Raw genomic sequence first — 6,846 nt, 5'->3', positions numbered from 1 at the left:
ACACTCTGATAAATCTCAAAACACTCACTGTAACACTGCGATATATACAACACCCCTCAATGTAACTCTCTGATATATCACACACACCACACTGTAATGCTTTAATATATCCCACACCCCTCACTGTAACACTCCGATATACTCCAGACCCCTCACTGTAACACTCTGATATATCCCACACCCCTCACTGTAACACTCTGATATACCCCACACCCCTCACTGTAACACTCTGGTTTATTCCACACCCATAACTGTAACACTCTGATATATCCCACACCCCTCACTGTAACATTCTGATATATCCCAAAACCACTCACAGTAACAATCTTATATATCCCACACTCCTCACTATAACACTCTGTTATATCCAACATCCCACAAAGTAATACTCTGATATATCCCAAAACACTCACTGTAACACTCCGATATATACCACAAACCCTCACTGTCAATTTCTGATACATCCCACACCCCTCACTGTAACAATGATATACAACACACCCCTTTCTGTAACACTGTTATACCCTACACCCCTCAATGTGACTCTCTGATATATCGCACACCCCTCACTGTAACATTCTGATATATCCCACACCCCTCACTGTAACACTCTGATATATCCCATACCCCTCACTGTAACACTCTGATATATCCCACACCCCTCACTGTAACACACTGATATATCCCACAGCCCTCACTGTAACACACTGATATATCCCACAGCCCTCACTGTAACACTCTGATATATCCTACATCCCTCACTGTAACACTATGATATATCCTACACTCCTCACTGTAACACTCTGATATACCCCACAAACCTCACTGTAACACTCTGATATATCCCACACCCCTCACTGTAACTCTCTGATATATCCCACGCCCCTCACTGTAACACTCTGATATATCTCACACCCCTCATTGTAGCACTCTGATATACCCACACCCCTCTATGTAAAACTCCGATATATCCCACACCCCTCACGTTAACACTCTGTTATATCCCACACCCCTCACTGTAACAATCTTTTATATCCCACACTCATCTCTGTAACACTCTGATATACCCCACAACCCTCTATGTAAAACTGTGATATACACCGCACTCCTCAATGTAACACTCTGATATATCCCACACCCCTCACTATAACACTGTTATAGCACTGTTACAGATCCTTCAATGTAACACTCCGATATAGACCACACCCCTCACTCTCCAACTCTGATATACCCGCACCCCTCACTGTAACACACTGATATATCCCACACCCCTCACTGTAACACTCTAATATATCCCACACCTCTCACTGTAACAGTCTGATATATCCCACACCCCTCACAGTAACACCCTGATATATCCCACAAGCTTCACTGTAACACTCTCATATAACCGCACCCCTCACTGTAACACACTGATATATCCCACACCCCTCACTGTAACACTCTAATATATCCCACACCTCTCACTGTAACAGTCTGATATATCCCACACCCCTCACAGTAACAATCTTATATATCCCACACACCTCACTGTAACACCCTGATATATCCCAAACACCTCACTGTAACACTCTGAAATATCCCACAACTCTCACTGTAACACTCTGATATATCCCAAACACCTCACTGTAACACTCTGATATATCCCACACCCCTCACTGTAACACTCTGATAAATCCCACAAAACTCACTGTAACACTCTGATATATCCCACACCCCTCACTGTAACACTCTGATATATCCCAAAACACTCACTGTAACACTCCGATACATACCACACCCTTCACTGTCAATCTCTGATATATCACACACCCCTCAATGTATCTCTCTGATATATCACACACACCTCACTGTAATGCTCTAATATATCGCTCACCCCTCACTGAAACACTCCGATATACTCCAGACCACTCACTGTAACACTGTGATATACCCCACACCCCTCACTGTCACACTCTGATATCCCCCACACACCTCACTGTAACACACTGATATATCCCACACCCATCACTGTAACACTCTGATATATCCCACACCCCTCACTGTAATATTCTGATATATCCCACACCCCTCACTGTAACACTCTGATATATCCCACACCCCTCACTGTAATATTCTGATATATCCCACACCCCTCACTGTAATATTCTGATATATCCCAAAACCACTCACAGTAACAATCTTATATATCCCACACTCCTCACTGTAACAATCTGTTATATCCAACATCCCACCAAGTAACACTCTGATATATCCGAAAAAAACTCACAGTAACACTGCGATATATACCATACCCTTAACTGTCAATCTCTGATACATCCCACACCCCTCACTGTAACAATGATACACACCACACCCCTTACTGTAACAGTGATATATCCTAAACACCTCAATGTAACTCTCTGATATATCGGACACCCCTCACTGTAACGTTCTAATATATCCCACACCCCTCACTGTAATATTCTGATATACCCCAAACCCCTCACTGTAACACTCTGATATATCCCACACCCCTCACAGTCACACATTGATAAATCCCACACCCCTCACTGTAAAACTCTGATATATCCAACACCCCTCACTGTAACACTCTCATATTTCCCAAACCCCTCACTGTAACACTATGATATATCACACACCCTTCACTGTAACACTCTGATATATCCACAACCCTCAATGTAACACTCTGATATATCCCACACCACTCACTGTAACACTCTGATATACCCCACACCCCTCACTGTAACTCTCTGATATACCCCACACCCCTCACTGTAACACTCTGATATATCAGACACCCGTCAATGTAACATTCTCATATATCCCACACACTTCTCTGTAACATTCTGATATATCCCACATCCCTCACTGTAACACGGTAATATATCCCACACCCCTCACAGTAACACTCTGATATATCCCACACCCCTCACTGTAACTCTCTGATATATCCCACACCCCTCACTGTAACTCTCTGATATATCCCACACCCCTCACAGTAACACTCTGATATATCCCACACCCCTCACTGTAAAAATCGTGTATATCCCACACACCTCACTGTAACACTCAGATATATCCCAAAACCTTCACTGTAACACTCCGATATAGACCACACCCCTCACTGTCAAACTCTGATATATGCCACACCCCTCACATTAACAATGATAAACCCGAAACCCTCACAGTAACACTCTAATATATCCCACAACCCTCACTGTAACACTCTGATATACCCCAAACCCCTCACTGTAACACTGTGATGTATCCACACCCCTCACTGTAACACTCTGATTTATCCCACACCCCTCACTGTAACACTCTGATAGATCCCACACCCCTCACTGTAACACTCTGATATATCGCACTCCCCCCACAGTAACAATCTTATATATCCCAAACCCTTCAGTGTAACACCCTGATATAGCCCACAACCCTCAATGTAACACTCTGATATATCCCACACTCCTCACTGAAACACTCTGATATATCCCAAAACACTCACTGTAACACTCCGATATATCCCACACCCCTCATTGTAACACTCCGATATATCCCAAACACCTCACTGTAACACACTAATATATCCCAAACCCCTCACTGTAACACTCTGATATATCCCAAACCCCTCACTGTAACACTCTGATATATCCCACACCCCTCACTGTAACACTCTGATATATCCCACACCCCTCATTGTAACACTCCGATATATCCCAAACACCTCACTGTAACACTCTGATATATCCCACACCCCTCACAGTAACACTCTGATATATCCAACATCCCTCAAAGTAACACTCTGATATATCCCACACCACTCACTGTATCACTCTGATATATCCCACACCCCTCACTGTAACTCTCTGATATATCCCACACCCCTCACTGTAACTCTCTGATATATCCCACACCCCTCACAGTAACACTCTGATATATCCCACACCCCTCACTGTAAAAATCGTGTATATCCCACACACCTCACTGTAACACTCAGATATATCCCAAAACCTTCACTGTAACACTCCGATATAGACCACACCCCTCACTGTCAAACTCTGATATATGCCACACCCCTCACATTAACAATGATAAACCCGAAACCCTCACAGTAACACTCTAATATATCCCACAACCCTCACTGTAACACTCTGATATACCCCAAACCCCTCACTGTAACACTGTGATGTATCCACACCCCTCACTGTAACACTCTGATTTATCCCACACCCCTCACTGTAACACTCTGATAGATCCCACACCCCTCACTGTAACACTCTGATATATCGCACTCCCCCCACAGTAACAATCTTATATATCCCAAACCCTTCAGTGTAACACCCTGATATAGCCCACAACCCTCAATGTAACACTCTGATATATCCCACACTCCTCACTGAAACACTCTGATATATCCCAAAACACTCACTGTAACACTCCGATATATCCCACACCCCTCATTGTAACACTCCGATATATCCCAAACACCTCACTGTAACACACTAATATATCCCAAACCCCTCACTGTAACACTCTGATATATCCCAAACCCCTCACTGTAACACTCTGATATATCCCACACCCCTCACTGTAACACTCTGATATATCCCACACCCCTCATTGTAACACTCCGATATATCCCAAACACCTCACTGTAACACTCTGATATATCCCACACCCCTCACAGTAACACTCTGATATATCCAACATCCCTCAAAGTAACACTCTGATATATCCCACACCACTCACTGTATCACTCTGATATAACACCCTCCCCTCACTGTCAAACTCTGATTTATTCCACAACCCTCACTGTAACACTCTGATATATCCCACACACCTCTCACTGTAACACTCTGATATCCCCCACACCCCTCACTGTAACAATGATATACACCACACCCCTCACTGTAACACTCTGATATATCCCACACGCCTCACTGTAACACTCTGATATATCCCACACCCCTCACTGTAACACACTGATATATATCACTCCCCTCACAGTAACACTTTGATAAATCCCACACCCCTCACTGTAACACTCTGATATATCCCACTCCCCTCACAGTAACACTCTGATATATCCCACACCCCTCACTGTAGCACTCTGATATACCCCACACCCCTCACTGTCACACTCTGATATATCCCACCCCCCTCACTGTAACACTCTGATATATCCTACACCCCTCACTGTAACACACTGATATATATCACTCCCCTCACAGTAACACTTTGATAAATCCCACACCCCTCACTGTAACACTCTGATATATCCTACACCCCTCACTGTAAAACTCTGATATACCCCAGGCCCCTCACTGTAACGCACTGATATATCCAACACCCCTCACTGTAATACTCTGATACATACCATACCCCTCTGTTACATTCTGATATATCCCTCAACCCTCACTGCAACTATCTGAAATATCCCACACCCCTCACTGTAACACTCTGATATATCGCACAACCCTCACTGTAACACTCTGTTATATCCCACACCCCACACTGTAACACTCTGATATACCCCACACCCCTCACTGTAACACTCTGATATATCCCACACCCCTCACTGTAACACTCTGATATATCGCACAACCCTCACTGTAACACTCTGTTATATCCCACACCCCACACTGTAACACTCTGATATACCCCACACCCCTCACTGTAACACTCTGATATTTCTCGCACCTCTCACTTTAACACTCGGATATATCCCACAGCCCTCACTGTAACAATCTGATATATCCCACACCCCTCATGTAACCCTGATCTACCCCACACACCTCACTGTAACACTCTAAAATATCACTCACCCCTCCCTGTAACACTCTGATATATCCCACACACCTCACTGTAACACTCTGATATATCCCACACCCCTCACTGTAACACTCTGATATATCCCACACCCCTCACTGTAACACTCTGGTATATCCCACACCCCTCACTGTAACACTCTGATATACCCCACACCCCTCACTGTAACACTCTGGTATAACCCACACCCCTCACTGTAACACTCTGATATATCCCACACCCCTCACTGTCACACTCTGATATCTCTGATGTTTGACGAGCTTATTTTGTTTCCACAGACTGAAGACTTGTTTGAATTTATTGAGAAGATGCAGGTAATTCAACCTCATCCCCTTCCCGGCCTGTTTCACAGCCCCCACCCTAACCCAGGGGTCAGTGGACAGGGATGGGGAGCAGGTACCTGGGCTGATTCACACCCCCCACCTCCCTAACCCAGGGGTCGGTGGACAGGGATGGGGAGCAGGTACCTGGGCTGATTCACACCCTCCCTAACCCAGGGGTCAGTGGACAGGGATGGGGAGCAGGTACCTGGGCTGATTCACACCCCCTCCCTAACCCAGGGGTCAGTGGACAGGGATGGGGAGCAGGTACCTGGGCTGATTCACACCCCCCACCCTAACCCAGGGGTCAGTGGACAGGGATGGGGAGCAGGAACCCGGGCTGATTCACACACCCCTCCCTAACCCAGGGGTCAGTGGACAGGGATGGGGAGCAGGAACCCGGGCTGATTCACACCCCCCACCTCCCTAACCCAGGGGTCAGTGGACAGGGATGGGGAGCAGGGACATTGTTATACTTGTGTTGCCCCTGGGAGATTTGAATTTCGGGCCTGGCTGGATTGGGATTCCCTTTCAGAGTTGACCCTGGATTTCAGAGTGTGGGGTCCAGAGTAGAATCGACGGGTGGGATTTGGGGGCTGGGAGTAATTCAGGCAAAACTAGTTGACTGCCCTGCGAGGTAGCAAGGGGTCAATGACGTGTAATGCTCGTGGAGCCCATCGATTTATCACGTGAG

Source organism: Carcharodon carcharias, chromosome 40 (assembly GCF_017639515.1).
Source record: "Carcharodon carcharias isolate sCarCar2 chromosome 40, sCarCar2.pri, whole genome shotgun sequence".
Taxonomy (NCBI): Eukaryota; Metazoa; Chordata; class Chondrichthyes; order Lamniformes; family Lamnidae; genus Carcharodon; species Carcharodon carcharias.
This window is presented reverse-complemented; position numbering follows the sequence as displayed.